The sequence below is a fragment of the Peromyscus maniculatus genome, chromosome 14 (assembly GCF_049852395.1).
Source record: "Peromyscus maniculatus bairdii isolate BWxNUB_F1_BW_parent chromosome 14, HU_Pman_BW_mat_3.1, whole genome shotgun sequence".
Taxonomy (NCBI): Eukaryota; Metazoa; Chordata; class Mammalia; order Rodentia; family Cricetidae; genus Peromyscus; species Peromyscus maniculatus.
In genome coordinates this window covers 43,388,050-43,407,855 of record NC_134865.1, presented here as the reverse complement: position 1 = coordinate 43,407,855, position 19,806 = coordinate 43,388,050, and the positions used below count along the sequence as shown (strand labels likewise).

At 46.8% G+C, this 19,806-nt stretch overlaps 2 long non-coding RNA genes across 2 annotated transcripts; both read right to left on the bottom strand.

Annotated features, from left to right (window-relative positions):
* Positions 1–1,397: 1,397 nt before the first annotated feature.
* On the bottom strand, positions 1,398–4,726 carry LOC143268445 (uncharacterized). Its single transcript, XR_013044365.1, has 3 exons — positions 4,403–4,726; positions 2,078–2,119; positions 1,398–1,797 (listed from the first exon to the last, which is right to left on the bottom strand). It is a non-coding gene; the product is annotated as an uncharacterized LOC143268445 (long non-coding RNA).
* A 307-nt stretch (positions 4,727–5,033) lies between these two features.
* On the bottom strand, positions 5,034–13,392 carry LOC143268541 (uncharacterized). The gene is made up of 3 exons (XR_013044601.1): positions 13,029–13,392; positions 5,981–7,808; positions 5,034–5,145 (listed from the first exon to the last, which is right to left on the bottom strand). It is a non-coding gene; the product is annotated as an uncharacterized LOC143268541 (long non-coding RNA).
* Positions 13,393–19,806: the final 6,414 nt, after the last annotated feature.

The following is a 19,806-nucleotide window of genomic DNA, read 5'->3' as shown; positions in this document are numbered from 1 at the left end:
AAAGGCTATTACCTGGAAAAGTGAAGGATTTTTCCAGAGGAAGACAAGGCTCAAGGAGTATTGGTGTTATTTTGGCTTTTGAATAGATCAGCTGTTTTCTGCTGTGAATTTCATTTCTGCTATTATACCTTCCCCAATTGATTCTTTTTCCTAAGAACTTCTTTTTTTTTTTTTTTTTTTTTGGTTTTTCGAGACAGGGTTTCTCTGTGTAGCTTTGCGCCTTTTCCTGGAACTCACTTGGTAGCCCAGGCTGGCCTCGAACTCACAGAGATCCACCTGCCTCTGCCTCCCAAGTGCTGGGATTAAAGGCGTGCGCCACCACCGCCCGGCTTTTCCTAAGAACTTCTAAACAGTGTGGATTGATCATTTCTTGGGCATATACAACAAAGATACTTGGATAACAGTCACACAGACAAGGCTTCCTGCTTCCAGGCTTTTTGTTTCTTCCTTTTAGTATTAGATCTAATGCATATAATCAGATGTCTGCCTTTTAGCTAGCATCCAAGGTCAGGGCCAGCTCTGGCCAAATGCATTTTATCTGAGATACCTATCAGACACCCAAGGACAAAGAATAGACAGCATAAGCATTCCAGACCACCTGCTAGTCTCCTGAGTTAAGGTAAATATCCATATGAAGACACCACCTAGATCAGGCGGACATTAGGGACATAGCTTTGTTTCTTGTACAAATTAAGCTCAGACCCCCCCCTTTCTCTCACAGCCCAAGTGGCATCTCTAGACTTCCCCTTGAACAATTTACTCAGAACAAAAGGATTTTTACATACCAGGTGCTTCGAGCTATGACTCAGGTTACCTAGCAACCGAGTACACTTGCCCCGCCCAACCAGAGAGCCGCAGAGCCAGAGGATTGTGGATGGTAGGATGGAGAGAGATCACCATGGAAAGAGGAAGGAGAGGAACGAAGATGGAGATGAGGACAAGATGGAAAGAACTCAGAACCGTGAGAGGACAGGAGGGGAAGGGACAGAGAGGAGCCAAGTATGAGAACAGAATTGAAGCTGTGTAGACAGAATTTTGTGTTATAAGAATAAAGTGAATGGACTAAAGAGCTCGGTGTACTTAGATTCATTCCCTCAGATTATTTCTTGCCACAGGTAGCATCTCTTCTGGAAACCCTGGGAAAAGACTATTAGAGGCTGGACCCCAATAGCCTTCGATACAGTGGGAATTCCAGGGTGGGAATGGGTGAAGCAAGAACAGAGTGATCAAAAATGCCTGAGAAAGCGAACATTCGAGAACACCAGTGTCAGATAAAGGCCATTTTCACTGCTGGGACAGCGCCTGGTGGAGAGCACAGAGAAAGGGCCGTTAGCCAGAGGGTTAGTTATTTGGCGGCGCTCTTACCCTGCGAGGAAACGTCACAAAACACGACAGAATCCACTAACAAGAGTTTTATTAAGATAAGAGAGAGAGAGACAGACAGACAGACGTGACGGACCTGTTGGAAAGACACGTGCATAAGGAGAGGAGCCAGGACTATGGCACCGGCTTATAAAGGCTGGGTCGCGCATGCGTACACAGGCTACTCCACACATGCACGTAGATCACATGGTTGCGCTGCGCGCTTTACGCAACCACACAGCCACGGGGTCCTAGTCACGTGAGACGTTTTAACACGGAAATGGCTATTTTGACCCAGAACTGGCTAGGCGGAAGTGCCTAGGTCCACATTGCCCAACCGTGGGGACGTGTTGTGAATCCATCACTGGCAGCCGGATCACCTTGCACTTGATGCGTGTATGTGTTAGTTATTTTTCATGGCGGTGATCAAATTACCTGACACAGACGGCGTAAGGAAAGAGAACGTCCTGTTGATTCCATTACTCCAGAGAGCGCTGTCTGTCACAGCAGGAGCCGCACAAGGACAAGTTCATATCACCATGGGCCAGGAAGAAAGGGAAGGGGATCCTGGCACACCGCCACCGTTGCCAGTTTTCCCACTTATTCCATGTGGGGTCCCAACCCATGAGAGGGTGCCACCCACATCCGGGATGGGTGTGTCCCCGTCGGTTCACCTTTTCTGGAAACGAGTCACACAGACACACCAGGGACCTACCTTACCACTCTCTCCTACGTGAAATCTTCTCTCTGTAACTGACTATAGAAATGAGAAAAATGGGGAGTTAACACGTGCGCTCAACGAGACCAAAACAGCAAGATCAGAATCTTAGTGTGTAGATGTGTGGGGTGTACAGGTATGGATAGGGGTGTGTGTGTGTGTGTGTGTGTGTGTGTGTGTGTGTGTGTGCACACATGCGTGTGATCACACCTACGCGCGAGTGCATTTATACAGAAGCCTAATTCCAGGAATCTTCTTCGCTCTCCTATCCCATATGCCCTGAGGCAGGCTCTACTAATCAAAGCCAGAGCTTCTTCAGCACAGGACTGGGAAATGCAGTACAGCCTCTCCTGTGATGACCGAATCACTCCATTGTCTTAAATGACTTTCTCAGTTCCCTCCTCTACCTTTGAGAGGCAGCCCAAGAGAAAAGCCCATTCTTCTTCAACTGCCTTTTTAAATAAAACAGAGATGACTGGCGTTGATAGGTGTGACCCTAAGAAACACTCCAGATGAGAACTTTTGGTGGTGATAGTTTCTGTCTGAGCCTAGTAGAGTGTTCTTTTATTATTATTATTATTATTATTATTATTATTATTATTATTATTATTATTAAGAGATTTTCTATTCATTTACATACCAACCACAGATTCCCCTCTCCTCCCTCCTCCCACCCCCCCAGTTTCCCACCCCCCCACCCACCCTCTATTCCCACCTCCTCCAAGGCAAGGTCTCCCGTGGGGAGTCAGCTGAGCCTGGTACATTCAGTTGAGGCAGGTCCAGGCCCCTCTTCCCTGCACCAAGGCTGTGCAAAGTGTCCCACCATAGGCACTAGGCTCCAAAAAGCCGGCTCACAAGTCGACTGTTCTTAATCTATAGAAATGCTGTAGTCAAGTCAGGTGGGTGGAGAAAGCCGACCACCGAACCGAAATCACAGACGCTGGCACTCCGAGAGACTACACCTGCCCCCACGCCACGCTTTATTTGCATGTAATCCCAGCCAAATCAATGTCTCCATCTTAATCAAGAGGGAATTACAGGCCTCGGCAGAGAGGCATCATTGTAGGTAATTGCGTCAGGGTCCTTTTCAGACGGCGCAGACGGAACTGAAGTGTTTAAATGGATACGAAAAGATGGGGAAATTGCTAGAAAAGAATTTGCAGGCTGTATGTGCCAGAAGCAGCAAGTGATCCAGGCTGTCGTGTGTTTGTGCTTAAACCTTAAAATAAAACTGATGGCAGGTCCCAGTCCCAAGGTCAGGAGAGGAAAACAGCAGTGACGTTGTGACCTGCATGGCATGAGGGGGAGCTTTTTACAGTTCTGAAGTGAAAATGTCGAACTTCTTCTTTCTGCCAAAATACATCACCTCTCTACCTCTCCACTCCCTCCCTCCCTCCCTCCCTCCATCCCTCCCTCCCCATCCCCACCCCTCTCTCTTTCCCTCCCTCTAGACAAGATCTTATGAGTCCCAGGCTGACCTTGAACACACAGTAGCCAAGAATGAAGTTAACTTTTCATCTTGCCTCTGGCCTATACCTCCTGAGCGTGGGACTTCAGGTGTGTAAGACCAAGCGTGGCTTACACAGGCCTGGGAACCAAACCTGGAGGGATTCTTGAATGCTAGGGAAGCCCTCAACCATATGAGCTGTATCCCAGCCTACATTTCATGTTGCCTTGAGGGAAAAAAGTCCCTCTTCAATTACCACATTATAACTTGCCAGGGAGCTGATGTAGGGAGAAGACCACTCCGCCTGGCTAGGGACTTGTTCCTGGAGTCATCTAGGACTCCCTAGCAGCAGTAAATAGAATTAAGAGAGGTGGGGGTGGTAATGAGGAAAGGTTGAAAGGTATTTATCAGCACCTAACATTGTGTCAATTCTTCTCACCCAGTTGTCTGCTCTGTAAAATGTATTCCAGTATTTGAGAGGAAAGACCTACTTAAATTGACAAAGCCTGAACCAGCGTCTGTGAAGGAGGAAATTTGGTTTTCTTCATTTCAATCTCAGGCAGCGCCAAAGGATAAGGCAGCTGAAGGAACGCTGCTTCAGTCAGGGGAAATGGCTTACAATGAACTGAGATGCAGAGCAGGCTGGGCCTGAACCACGCCAGCCTCAGCCCATAAGGGCTCTGCTTATATGCAAATGCCATCCCTCCCTTGAAGAGGTAAACACCCTCTGGAAATCTGAGAGTTTCTTTTCTTCTTTTTGTTATTTCCCAGCATTTGTGAAGTAGATGCGAACAGGTCTGTTGTGGGGAACGATCACAAATTCCAAATTAACCTGTTTTCCCTGGTCAAATGTCTGTCTCACACATGTAGCTTACCCATCAGCTTGTCTCAAGAGTACTTGATTCCCAGGCAGCCCTGACAATGTCAGTCAGGTCACCTGGAGGATGGGGAGGTCAGAGGTGCTGGGAGTGGACTTGGTGACCTCAGGAATAATGGCGGGAGTCCTCTGTCTCTGACGTCAGCCGGGTCTAACGGGGTCGAAGCTGGGTCCCACTGGACCCTGAGTTTCTCCCAAGGTGAAAAGGAGCCATGTGCTCAGGAACCTTCAGACAGAAAAATAGTCAGGGGGGACAAGAAGGCCTTTCACAAAGCCTGATGAGAGCAGCACACCAAAATGACAGCCATTGGAAAGAGGAAGGCTGGAAACAGCAGGCTCAGAGGCATTCCAGAGTGGTTCGAAGTGACCCATGACTCATTACGACACTCAAATGTACCTCCACCCCACCCCACCCCCGGAGTGAGGGTTTGAGATCCTAAAGAGACATGCAATGTATGAAGCTGTACATAAGAGAACATGTGACATATACACCATCCTGGAGAAAGCAAGCTCTTTGTAAATGAATGAGCCAGAAAGATAGGACCAGAAATGGGCTGTTGCTGTTCGTTTTCAGTGTGAGATACACTTAGAACTCATCAGGGCCGCAGGGGGTGCTAACCCCTCCCTCCTGGAGCTGAGAGCTAGTACCTGCTCCAGAGTTAGATGAGGCTTTGTGTCCTAGGCCAAAGGGATGGGGGGTCCGGAAGGAGTGCAAGTTCCAGCCTGTAGGAGAAGACAGAACTTTAAAAATATATATATATATATATATATATATATATATATATATATATATATATATATATATATATATATACTGTCATGCACCAAACCAGTGCACCAGGCATTTTTGCACTTTTTTCCCATGCCTGCCCCTTTCTGAAGAAGTATGTGCTGCTTCAGGAGCTGGAGGGGTGGCTCACACATCAAGATCACTGCTGCTCTTCCAGAGAACCTCGGTTTGAGTTCCAGGACCCACGTGGCTGCTTACAACCTGTCACTCCAGGGACCCAAACACCACCTCTGACCTCCACGGCACTGCATGCATGTGACGCAGGCCAAACACCCATATACCCAAAATAAAAATAAATAAATGCTTCATTCTCAGAAGGCTCTTGAATTTTACGTCTTCCGACGCCTGTGCGATGTGAAAACCCCAACTCTTCGTACACTGGACCAGATGGTGTGAGCTGCTAGCCACTTCCCTCCCTTGGACGTGTACCTTTGCTGGACAAACTGTCTCTGTTTCTGCTGCAACTGTGTGTCTCTGCCCCACCGCTTACTGGGGGACACAAGAGCATGGGACTCTCTGCAAGAGCCTTCCAAGCGCATGATCATCCTTGGCAAGGAGCTGCCAAAAGCACGGAATGGCCGTTCCCTGTCATCTCACCCAAACAGAGCCTCAGCCCACTGAGTCCGTAAAGGATAGACTGACCCAAGGGGCCCTTTCACACCCGCAGGACAAGGTATAGGACAAGAAATTGGCTGTTGCTGTTCGTGGTCAGTGTGAGATAAACTTGGAACTCATCAGGGCCGCAGGGGGTGCTAACCCCTCCCTCCTGGAGCTGAGAGCTAGTACCTGCTCTGGAGTTAGATGAGGCTTTGTGTCTTCTATTACATCCTCCATTTCTTTTGTTCCTGACTATAAAGGAAACCATTGGGGTGCTGTTAATAAATTCTCCTCCTCCACAGGATCTCATTTCTCTCCAGCTTGGTTCATTGGCCTTTCCCTCTGCGGAATCACACTCCTCCACACTTACACACACACACACACACACACACACACACACACACACACACCACACACACATAAAACACACACACACACACACACACACACACACACACACACACACGTCATCCAAACACTGCTACCAGTATATGATCACCAGACACTGGCAGTTGTACATCTTGTCTTTCTGTGCTTGTCTGTTTCTCCCAGAGTTCTGATCATTGTTGGCCCGTTCATCTAACTACTGAAAAGATGGCTGAGTGGGACTCCCTTCCTCTGGCTGCTGGCATCTGCACAACATTGCTACTTGGGCAATGGATGGAGGAGAGGGTGAATGGGCACGGCGTGGCCCCTAGGATCCAAACCCCTCCAGTGGTTTCTTAGTCTGCTTGTGTTGCTGTAATAAAATGCCACAGGCTGGGAAACTTCAGCATCAGAAGGTTATTTTTGTGTCTTTAATATATTCTATTTCTGGAGGCTGGAAACCCACCACTAAGGTGTCGACAGGTCTGATTGATCCTGGGGCCAGTAGCTTTGATATACAAATGTCCTCCTTGCTGTGTTCTTCAGTGGAGACCCTTCCACTATGTGCTCCTGCCTCGTGTTTTTCTCCACAATGATCCTTCTAGATTACAGCCCACCCTCACAACCTCATTTTAATTAGATGGCCTCTTAATGTCTCCATCCCCAAGTACACTCGTGCTCTGAGGTAACGAGTGTCAAGGGTCAGATGAATTCTGAGGGCAAATGGCTCAGCCCACAACACTGCTTGGCCAATAAAAGTATCGGTTTACAGGCCCAACTTTTAGGAAACGTAATTTCTGCTTCCGGTCCCCACGATGCTTGTCCTTAGAACCCAGTAGTGCCATGTGAGGTCAGCCGACTGCATGAAGAAGCCACGGGCAGTCCCAGCGGACTGTCCCTGGCACAGTCCATCGACCACCACAGGTGAGGGGCTCTCGCCGCGTCTCCAATCCCAGGCACCCTCTGGAGACAACCGTGTGACAGACCCTGAGTGAGAATCTTCAGGAAGAACAAAGACAATTCCCAGAACTCGGAGAAATAATAAAAGAAGGGTTAAATCTTAAGCCCCTGGCTTTCGGGATGATTTCTTATGGGAGTTAATAAGTGGAAGAAGCATTTCTGCAGGAAATCCAACAGTAGTGTCCAAAATGAACAGAGAAGCAAATACGAATTTCAACTCTTCCAGCAGAAACCACACTTCTGTAGACAACTAATTACCAAACACTTGGAGTACCCTGGTAACACCTTGCTCTTTCCTGGTTTTGGCAAATACACCCTTCAGTCCAAGCATCCTACCCCTTAGTTTAAAAAGGAAAAAAAAGCTGTTGAATTTTGTTGAATAAACAAACATCAAGGATTAATCATACCAAGAATCACTTCCTGTTTTTCTTTATTCCCTTGAATTTTTACCATAAATACCTTTAACTAAGGCTAACTAAGGCAAAAATCTGCCCTTCTAACGTGCAACACGGTGGTCTTGTCGTGTTGTATGGATGCTCTTGATTTAGGATGAGGGTACATCCTGATGAAGTCATTATAAAAATGCTGTAAGTTGGGAGCCGGTGAGAGGGTTCCATGGATAAAGGTGCTTGCTGCCGAGTCGAACCACTGGATTGCAATTTGCAGGACCCAAATGGTGAAAAAACAGAAACTGGGAAAAAAAGAAAAGGAAAGAAAAAGGAAAAAAACAGAACTGAATACAGTAAACCACCTTCTGATTTCCATACATAAGCCATAGTTGAAGGCACTTGTACATATGAGCAAACGCACACACACACACATATACACACACACATACACACACACACACACAAACACACGCACGGGGGGAGGGGGGTTGGCAGAGAGAAAGGGAGGGAGAGAGAATAAATATTTAAAAAAAAATTTTTTTAAATGGTGAGTCAAAAGCGCCATCAATACACCCTACCTGCCCAGCATCACGGCTGAGTGACATGGTTTCTTTTACCACATGGCTACGAGGAAGCCATGGCTCACCACCACGGAATTGTATCATATACTGCTAGTCCAGAAACAGGCAAAACTCAAAGTGAATTTTCTTCTGTGCAATTACACTGACATGATCAGAACGTCAAAAAAGAAAGTCAAGCCTCATGCTAGAGCTCAGGAGTAAAGTGCCTGCCTGCCTGCCATATGCAAAGTTCTGGGTTCGATGCTCAGCGCTGAAAGTTCAGTCAGACATCCCAGGTGAAGACCCTTCTCACTCCTCAGCTCCCCTAAGGGGAGGATTTTCAGTGATCTCCCTCCTGTTTCCCAGAGTGCTTCCCTTTTCTCTCCCCTCATCTTCTTTCTGACAGGAGTGCTGTTCCGTCCCCTTCTTTCCTCAGTGGCTTCCCGTGCTTCCTGGAAGAAGGCTAACCCACAACACTTCGCCAGCACCTGTACAGAGATGCACACAGCACACTGTCCCTGAGCTGCCTGTGCAGAGATGCACACAGCACGCTGTCCCTGAGCTGCCTGCACAGAGATGCACACAGCACGCTGTCCCTGAGCTGCCTGCACAGAGATGCACACAGCACGCTGTCCCTGAGCTGCCTGCACAGAGATGCACACAGCACGCTGTCCCTGAGCTGCCTGCACAGAGATGCACACAGCACGCTGTCCCTGAGCTGCCTGTGCCCTTGGGGCTCGGTGGTCAAGGACCGTTCCCCTTTACCTCTCCCCAAAACTGCCTGCAGAAAAGAGACTATCTGTGGATATTCAGGTCTACTGCAGACCAGACCCAACCGTTCTTCACTTTCCCAAGTAATAAATCAGAAGAAAAAAAAATTCTTTCTCAGCAAAAAAGTTTCTTTCCACAGTGGTAAATGCCTAGTTGCCTGGCTTTTTCTTCATCACAGCAAGAGGCATTCAATATGTTTCTTTACTTTCATGTATACATACATGCATACATGCATACACACAGTAGTCAAACATATCTTAAATGTTTTCCCATCTAGTCTCACAGCTACTCTACTTTTCCTACGAAACATGAACGTGGCCAATGAGATGGCTCTGTGCAAAGGCGCTTGTCACCAACCCTGCCAAACTGAGTTGGATCCCAAGAATCCCCAAGGTAGAGGAAAACCAGTTCCAGAAAGTGGTCCTTGCATCTCCACAAGCACACAGGGGCAAACATGAGCCACACCCCCACAGAAACCCACAAACATACACACACACACACACACACACACACACACACACACACACACACACACACACTAAATTAATTAAAAATTTTAAATTGGTTATAGAAAAGAAACATTAATCTATTTGCATTCCAGATAAGAATTAGCTTCGTAAATTCCATCATCTTCACCAGAAACTCCCAGCCCTGGGAGGTGGGAACCAGGGGATGAGGAAGTCCAAGTCACCCCTTGGGGCTGAGAGATGGCTCAGTAGGTAACAGTGTTTGCTAATGCAAGCAGGTGGACCTGAGTTCACATCTCCTATATACATGTAAAAGTCCGGACATGGCTGCACATGCCTGGAACTCCCGCACTGGGAGGGGCAGAGCTGGAGGCAGATGGGTCCCAGGAACTGGCTGGATAGACAGTCTAACTAAAATGGAGGGCTCCAAGTTCAGGGAGATAGGCAGAGAGCAATAAAGGAAGACTCCTGACTCCCTTGTCTGACCTCCACGTGTGCCCACACAGGTTACTTAGTTACTCATCTGTTGCTGAGAAGACTACAACCCAGGCATCTTATAAAAGAAAGCATTTAACTGAAGGCTTGCATACAGCTTCACATGGTTAGTCCGAGACCGTGACCATCATTGCAGGGAGCATGGCAGCGGGCAGGCAGGCAGGCACGATGCTGGAACAGAATCTGAGATTCACATATCTGCCAGTTGGAGGCAGAGAAAGAGCGAGGGTCCCTGGAATAGGCTTTTGAAATCTCAAAGCCCTCTACCCTCCAGTGACACACCTCCTCCAACAAAGCCACACCTCCTAATCCTTCCCACAACAGTTTCATCACCTAGGGATCAAACATTCAAATATATGGGACTAGGGGGCCATTCTCATTCAAACCACCACACAGGCACACACTCGATTCGTGTGTGTGTGTGTGTGTGTGTGTGTGTGTGTGTGTGTGTGTGTGTGAGAGAGAGAGAGAGAGAGAGAGAGAGAGAGAGAGAGAGAGAGAGAGAGAGAGAGAGATCCTTACTTATATAGCAACTGTTAAATCAGCCTGGGCTACAGGAGACTCTGTCTCAAAAACAAAACACCGAATTGTAACCGACCTGTCTGGCGGAATGAATCTCTTCTCTAAAGAGACATTTGTGCTCCCTTCACTGACTGCCAGTGTTGGAAGAATGGTCCCAAAGAATGAGTATTTACTCCCCGGGACTCTCCTGCTGGAAGGGGAAATGGATAAACCAGGGCATCAGGAGGGGAAATTGTCTGAGCGAGAAATTCACAGGATCAGACAATCCTGCAGGAGAGACTTGGGACCGAGACAATGATTGGCAGGTAACCACACCTTGGTGTCTGTTTAGTCATGCGAATCTCTTGATTTCTGTTTAATGCCCCACCCCATCAGGACCCAGAACACAGATTTGAGCGGCAGGGGTTGGGGGCGGGGGAGCCTGGCTCTCTTGTCCCTCTTCCCAACATAGCTGCATTAAACACATCTCCTTTTTCTGCTTTTCACTGTTAATTTGGCTCCTGTGGTTGTCTTATTGAGGGCAGTTGGTCAAACCTGGCTTGTTAGGGCACAGGCTGCAACCGCTGAATCTGGGGACTAAACATAAAACAAAAATAGTACCCAATAGTGCTGTGGACTGAAATTCAAATGCATCTGAACTCTGCTCCCACCCCACATACACCTGTTTCTTCAGCCTCCTCCCTTGTACTTCCCCAACTGCACCCTTGGTTCCAAGCAAACGTATCTTGTCACTGTCCGGAATATCCCAATTCCCCTTCTTCCTCTGAGGTTTTTACCCACTCATGTTCATCACAGATTGCCCCACCTGGGCACTCAAGAAGCCAAGCATTCCAACCTCCAGTTTGAACCCCCAGTTTTAAGAACAGACTCCTGCTTGCGCCCAGATAATACAGAGTTCTACCCATTCTGATGCTGTTCCTATCACCTGTCTGCACTCAAGGTCCACATCTCCAGAAAGGTAAAAGTCACATCTTGTGTAACTCTCTGCCCCCAGAAGCTGATGTCCAAGCATAAGTACTCAATAAATGTCTGCCAGTCACGCCTGATTGTGTGTAAACGGTTTGCTTTGGTTATTGATTAGACAAGCCCCAATGATGGGTAAGCACTTTACTCTGGTGACCTTGGCCATCCCTGCCCCTGTGACAACATGTAAGACTCAGCAGGGCTTACTGGCCACTCAGTAATTAGTTGGCCAGTGCTTACAGCCTGCAAAGGCCACCTGAAGAGCTGAGACGTTCCATTTATTAAACAAATCATGCTTGCCTCTAAGTGATGAAACTTGATATCCCTGGGAATGTACCAAAACAGTTCCTAAGGAATGAACAAAAGCCCTCGGAAAAGGGAAACAATGTTATTTTGTTTTCCTTATCCCCTGAAGACCTAAAGTCAGAATCCAGGATGAAAGGACTTGAGATCAGCTGGTCGACATGTGTGACCATAGATGTAAAAAGCACTAAACTAAAAAGCAGCTAGTTAGATGTGACAAAGCATTTAGTGGGCTCACTTCTCAGAGAGCGACTGGCAGCCAGAGAATTCTAGAGACCCTACTGAACAGAATGGAAGGGCAAGGTGAGCCGCCTGCAAGCAAACAGAACCATATTGCCCAATCGATTTTGTATTTATTAATTAATGTAAGGGTTAAGTAGTAAATGTCCCAGATTCGGGGTAGATTTTACACAGTGCTTAATCAGCTGAACAAAAATTGGCAAGTTGAAGCAATTTTTTTTTATCCTTTCTCTAACAGCTGAGTATTTTAACATAGTTGGCAACCCTACCTACATGCACATTATGGCTTTTACTTCCGTGATATTGGCCTGGATGACGTCCATTGAAGACTCACTTTGTAGATGACTGAGGTGGAAGAATATCAGGAATCTGACTCTCCACCACATGGATCCTATATAATAATTAATTAATCAGGCATGGTGGCATCCACCTTTAATCCCAGCACCCAGGAGGCTAAGGCAGGAAGGCTTCTGTGAGTTCAAGGGCAGCCTGCTCTACATATTGAGTTCCAAGACAGCCAGCGATATTTAGAGAGACCTTGTCCATATGTATATATGTGTGTGTATTTATATGTATATATACATACATTATATATATATATAACAAATAAATAAAAATCAAATAAGGAGGAGGAAAATAATTGAATCAGGGGTTCAGTAGATTGAAACTAAGATAGGAAGACAAGAGTATTCTGTGAATTCACATGCCTTACACCAAGGGCTCTAAGAAGTCACTCACCTCATCTACTCTCTTGTTATCTGCTCTACACCTTTATTGGGCACTGAATCTATCAAACATAACTTTTGTGTACTTTTTATTGTGTATCTAGGAAGTGATGTATTTTCATGGCTCTGAAGATACAAAAGTAGATAATGATTAAACTTGTTGTCAGATTTACCCGGAGAGGCAATGATGATAAAAAAAAAAAAAATCTGGGCATGGTGGTATATGGTTGTGATTCCATCATTTTAGAGGCTAAGGCCAGAAAATTGTAAGTTTGAAGATAGCCTGGGCTACACAGAAAAGACCATCTCAAAAAACTTAACACACACACACACACACACACACACACACACACACACACACCACAATTAGAACTAATGAACAAGTCCAGCAAAATTTCAAAATATAATATCAACAGGCAAACATCCACTCATGGTGAATAATCTACAAATGAAATCTGCAAACCTATTCCACTTACACTACCACCTAAAAGAGCAAACTTCAGAACAAGGCGTTAGGTTGTCATCCAGCGGTGTGCCTCCGATAGAGAGAGGACTCTGCTGGGCACCTCCACTGAAGTATGGCCAAAGCCACAGCAAGGCCTTCAGGTCCATCTCTCACCCCGCCGCTGTCTGTGTCCCCGGAGCCCCCACAGAACATGCTCTCCAGCTGAAGTCTGACTTCCGTGACCCCTTTGTTACCTCACCCCTGGACCCCACCAGTCTCCAGACACTGCCTCTATCCACTTCCTCCCTCTCCTTGACAGACGTTAAGAACCTTTCATCTTGGAGTTGGGGGCAGGGTTAAGAATAGGCTCAAAATATATTGGATCAAATTCTCAAAAAAAAAAAAAAAATGAATAGAAACCATTTTTAACTAGAACCTTCCATCTCGTCCTGGACTCACGATTGCCCGGTGCTTTCTCCTTCTCTGACCCATTCCCTAGTGTCCAGACCGTAGCTTCGGATGCAAATTAGGTCTGTCCCCAGGGTCCTAAAGTCTTGTCATTCACTGTAAAAGCAGTCATCAAAACCAATCCCTGTCACGTCTCCTCATGATCTGCCGCCCCAGGCCTTCACACACACCCTCCTTCCTGACTCCTATTCCTTCCCCAAACAATGCCTACTCATCCCTCCAGGTCCCGCTCAAACATCCCATCCTCTGGCAAGTTCTCGATTATCTGTCCCTATGACGTGTGTTTTGCATTCCCTTGCTGAACTCATAAACGATGACCTCAGTATGGAGTCATGTGCATGCCCTCTGTCTCTGCTTCGTTTGAAGCCAGCTCCTGGGCCCAGCCATGCCGGCTGCACTCCTTCCCACATCAACATCATTGGTCACCCAAGGGTGACACTCTGGTGTTTGCAGAAGTTACAAAAGATGAAGTGAAACAATGAGTGAACACCTGGCAAGTTCGCAGAACTAATCAGTAAGGCAGACGAAGTGACCGATACTACTCCACATGGGGAAGCCGAGGGAGGCAAGGAAAACTGAAGAGGCTAGCTTTCACCTAGAAGCAAGCCGTGCTTCCCTGCGGGTGGAATCTTCAGGCATCCAGAGCTCTGTGTGGCTGATCACCAGGGTGCCTGGCATTATTTGCTCCTGCGCTTTTTTCTACTCCTGGATTGTGGCTGGTTCAAGCCTCTTGGACACAAGGGTCACTAGCCTCTGACAGAACTGTTTGAAGAGGACACTGTGGAGTCAGGCTTTGGAATTTAATTCAAGCCTGATACTGTCAAAGTACTGCACTGATGACCGCTACTCTTCAAAACAGTTGTAAGGCCTGAGCACAAGTTTCCAAACACCTTGAGGACAGGGCCAGCACCTTCTAGTCCAGTAGATTCTGCCAGGCATGTAGAGGACCACTAGGCACCACTGCCATGGAACCTGGTATGGATCAGAGACTCCCCCAACAGTGGGCAAGAGACAGCTCATCCCACCAGCTCCCATGACACCTCATTTCTCTCCAACAACTGCCCATGAGATCTCTGCTCTATAAAGGAGAAAATACCTCCCACACTTGTCTGAACTGAGTGGCCTGCTTCAGCAGAGCTTTCATTAAAAGTCCAAAGATGGACTCTTAGCATCAGGAGAGATCTCGGCTCCTCCTCCCTCACAGCATCCAATTTGAAAATGCAGAAGGAGCAGGCGGGCTCAAGTTCGTCTTGACCAAGTGATGGAACAGATCTGCGCTCTGTGGGTATGGAAGGCATAGCCGGAGATGTTTGCTCCCTGGAGCAGGATGGAGTTCCCCAATTCAGCATTTGTCCCCGGCGCCCCCGACTCCAGCTTTCTCTGTGATCCGACAACCTCACGAAGCAGAGCATTTAGCGCCGAAAGCTCCGATTTCCTGTGCAGCCTGCTCAGACTGCTTCATCCACTCAGCCCGAATCTCAAAGCAGAGCCCTCCAGCTCTGGGGCTTCTCCCCACACTTGCTGACATGGATGCTTCTGCCCCTTGCTCAGGTGTGCTGTGGGGTGTCTTTCTGTATGCTGTGAATATGTGTGGCTCCCACTGGATAATAAATAAAGCTGTTGGCCAGGTGGTGGTGGCGCATGCCTTTAATCCTAGCACTTGGGAGGCAGAGCCAGGCGGATCTCTGTGAGTTCAAGGCCAGCCTGGTCTACAGGGTGAGATCCAGGACAGGCACCAAAACTATACAGAGAAACCCTGTCTCAAGAAAAAAAAAATGTGTATATATATATATGTTTTGGTCTATGGCAAGAGAGCTTACAGCCAGGTGGAAAATCCAAACAAAGACACAAAGAGAAGAAGGACCAAGTCAAGGGAGATGAGCCACTGCCTAAAGAACAAGATTGTCAGCAAACTGGTAACGCCACGGCCACGTGGCAACACACAGATTTATAGAAATGGGTTAATTTAAGACGAAAGAGCTAGCTAGCAAGAAGCTGGAGCCATAGGCCATACAGTTTGTAATTAATATAAGCTTCTGTGTGATTATTTCATAAGCGGCTGAGGGAGAGATTCGTCCCGACTGCTAGGCAAGGCAGGGCCGGAGAAATTTCTGTCTACACAAGTGGGAATGCGTTCCTTATGGTATCTGTCTTCAAAAGCCTACTAGTGACACCATCCTGGTCTCCATAAATACTGTCTGGGGGACACCGAGGGTAGCAGGAGCCTCTCCAAGGGACGCTTTGCCGTTTTTAAATCAGATTTCAAATAATAATACGTACAGACAGCGGGGCTATAAAAAATGCCTTCTTTTGCTGGATGGGGGTAGTGCAGCCTTAGTCCCAGCACTCGGGAGGCAGAGCCAGAAGGATCTCTATGAGTTCGAGGCCAGCCTGGTCTACAGAGCGAGTTCTAGGACAGACAGGGCTACACAGAGAAACTCTGTCTCAAAAACCAAACAAAAATAATGCCTTCTCCCACCTCTGTCCTAAAGAGTTTCAGTTTAAAAAGTCCTTAGACATAACTTACCAATGCATTCTGCCTAGCTAGGTTTTCAAATCATTTAACATGAGATGAAATGTGTAACTAACTATTCTGTATATGTCTCACAAACGTTGTTACAAATAGAGAATATTTTATCTGAGTGGGAGTCACATGCACCACAAATAAGGAACCATTTATAATTTGAAGTATAAATAACAAACATTAGTAATTCCTTAGCAGATAAAACAAATATTATGGTAGAATAGTGTCTATCCAAGCTTGAGTCCCTTGGTGATCGCTCAGGCCTTTCAGGTATCTGAACACAAGTCCAATCCAGCAGAACGTCATCGCAGGACACAGATCAAGTTGAGGGAGGTTGACAGGGCATTCTATTTATTTATTTGTTTATTCATTTATTTATTTTGCTTTTTCAAGAAAGGGTTTCTCTGTATAAAAGTCCTGGCTGTCCTGGAGCTCAATTTGTAGACGAGGCTGGCCTCAAACTCACACAGAGATCCTCCTGCCTCTACCTCCCAAGTGATGGGATTAAAGTGGTGTGCCACCACTGCCCGGCTGTTTTATTTTTTTAAGTAACATTATAACTGAACATATTTGGGGGTATTATGTAACACAAGTACACACCTTGCACATAATCAAACCAGAAATTAGTATATCCACCATCTGAAACATTTATTGTTTCTTATATTGGGAGGCCCCAAAGCCTTCTCTTTTATTTCCAAACAGAAATGATGTGATGAATTAGTATTAACTGTAGTCACCCTGCTGTGATGCATGGAAAGCTAGAATGTAATCCTTCTATCTGTCCATCGCTTTGTATGAGTTAGCCAGCTAGCTCACTCTACCTCACCCACCAGCCTCTGGGAGGAACTTGGCCTGATGCGCTGAATGAATCATTGCGCAGGTGCAGAGAAGCAGATTGATGCTTCCAGTTCCCATAGGAACCACGGGCTGAGCCAGGAGCCTCTCCTTGGGGCTGGGCTGTCCACTCCCTGTACTTTTAAGGTCAGCAAAGAGACTTCTGCCAAGCCAGCTAGTACACTTGGAATTCAAGGTTTTTTTCATTCTCTTACTTAGCTACACCCACCTGGAATGCAGCCCTGCTAGGCCAGTGAGGCAGTTCCCACAGAGTCGAGATGTTGAAATTCGGCTGAGATGATACAGGCTAGAGGGACAGGATATGCTGTCTGCTTTTGGGGAACTATCCCAAAAGTTAAGTGGGAAACTAGGTGCTCAGTCCTGTCTGCCACAGTTGGTAGCTGTTCAAGGCATGGTTTTCTCTCCTTTTCCACAAAAGACTGACGCCTTAGGCATTCCCCTCCAAGTGACTTTTTCTTCTCTTCACATGGTCACTTCCAATGGAATGAGCTGAGCCCAGAAAGGCTGCTTGAGGACCAGTCCCAGCATCCCTCCGAGACCATGACAATGTTCGCTCACACCCGAAGAAAGACAGCTATGAAAGAACTCTTAAAGGGACAAGAAAAACAGACTTCATGCTGGGCAGTGGTGGCGTACGCCTTTAATCCCAGCACTCAGGAGGCAGAGGCAGGCGGATCTCTGTGAGTTTGAGGCCAGCCTGGGCTACCAAGTGAGTTCCAGGAAAGGTGCAAAGATACACAGAGAAACCCTGTCTCGGGAAAAAAAAAAAAAAAAAAAAAAAAAAAAACAGACTTCAAAGTCACTCTGTCTTTGCCTGAATGTGAGGCAGGCTTCCTCTTTAATAAAGGAAAAAGGAAAAATGGGAATATAAAAATATAACCGCTTGCCTGGAACCCCTCTGAGCGAACAGCCATACAGATCCATGTCTGCTGTGACCACATCAAGTCTCAGCAGTACCATCATTGCTTACAAATGAACAAAATATTCGAGCCACCTGGCAATTTTTAAAACGGTCTTGTGGCCCAAGTCTCTGAAGCTGCTGCTCCTCTGTGTTCTTCAACAACCGAAAGTAGCTCACAGCTCAGAACTGACCATGGATCCACCACCGCCATGCTTCACGATTCTGACAGAAGGATCTTCCAGTTCGACACCTTCGCTGTTCTTTTCTCAATCAGTGAGTCGTTTTATTCAAAGAAAACTATCTGCCCTTTCGATCTCCGGGGAGTTTCCCCCTCAGCAGCTCTCTGGGGAAACACTGTTAGTATGCACAGCTTGAAGAAGGGGAGGTGGTATGCCTGCCTCTCCAACGTCACTCTTGGGTTTCCAGAACTCCACCATAAATGGTCTCCTTTGATGGAAAATTCTTATTCCCACTGGCAATTTTGCGAGTGCCAAAGGCTAAAAGAGAAAGTGAAGGCGCACAGTTCCAATACTGTGCTGTGCCGGCCTCCTAATTATCCCCTCAGTCTACACAGTCCCCTTGGGCTGCATCCTTGATGAAGCCTCTGATAGGAGACCTGCCTTTAGGCCACTTTCCCAGGGAGAGACTCACTCCCATTCCTCGGTTACTTTAACTACAGAACCCAAAATACCCCCTGCCATTTTCCTGCCCCCCCCCAACAATCGCACAGTGCCCCAGGATTTTTCCATTGTGTCAAAGAGAAACTAAGTGGAAAATGAGAACAACAATGAAACATTTTGTACCAGTCAGTGGTGGTTGATTCTTGAAATAACTGGTTATTGCTTGTGAAATTCAATTATGGCTTCAGACGAATTTCTGTAAACTCCTCCCAGACAGCAATCTAAAAAGAGGTAATCCAATCTTCAGTAACTTTCAATTGCAGAATAGCTATAACCCAGTTTCATTTGGAATAATCCACAAAAAAAACAATGAGAAAAGATGACTAATTGGAGTGGAGGGTCAGTAAAATATTGTTCTTCCAAAAATATGAAGATGCATACGTGATCAGTAATGGAGAGGAACAGGAGTCCAAAGGCTTCTAGTCCTTTCCAGAGCAAGCGAGGCACATACATGTCACTGAATGACAAAATCAACATCCTTCTTCCGACTCTCCTGCATCAGCACCCACATGGGCAGAATGTGCAAGTCACAGCTCTTACCTGAGTTCTCCAGCACCTTCCAGCCTCATGCTAATCACTGTGCCCGCCATGCCCACTATAGAGAGAGAGAGAGCACAGGGCTTGTGGATGTGAACTTTGGAGCAAGACTGACTACCTGGGTTCAAATCCCGCCTCCACTACATAGAATCTGGTATGTGCCAGAAGGACACTGTTCTCTGCCCTCATGCTAGACTGTATCCATGTCACCAACACACTTTGGGACACTTAAAGTTCTGCCAAATTCAGTCACTAAAGGGCTCTGTCCAAAGTGTAAAGGGACGTGCTGGAGAGATGCTCAGTGGATAAGAACACATGGGGGGGGGGGGAGAGCGGGCTGGAGAGATGGCTCAGTGGTTAAGAGCACTGGTTGAGGTCCTGAATTTGATTCCCAGCAACTGAACAATGGCTCACAACCATCTACAGTGGGGTCTGATACCCACTTCTGGAATAAAGGAGTACATACTGATAGACCACTCATGTACATAAAATAAATAAGATCTTTAAAAACACACACATACACACACACACACACACACACACACACACACACACACACACACATAACTGCTCATTCAGAGGACCTAGTTCCCAGCATGTCCAATTCCAGAGAGACCCAGCTTGGGCACCAGAACTCCCATGCACATATCCATAGACATAATCAAAAATAACAAAGTAATTTTTAGCATGCAGAAGGAGGACAGACAGGGTGTGGGGGTGCTTGTCTCCCGGTTCGCTCCCTGAAAGACTTCCATGCCCTACAGAGTCTCTGCCTAAGGACCACTCCAGGCCAGAGGTCTCAGAGAATTCATGAATTCTGACTGCTCTTCTCTCATCCATGAAA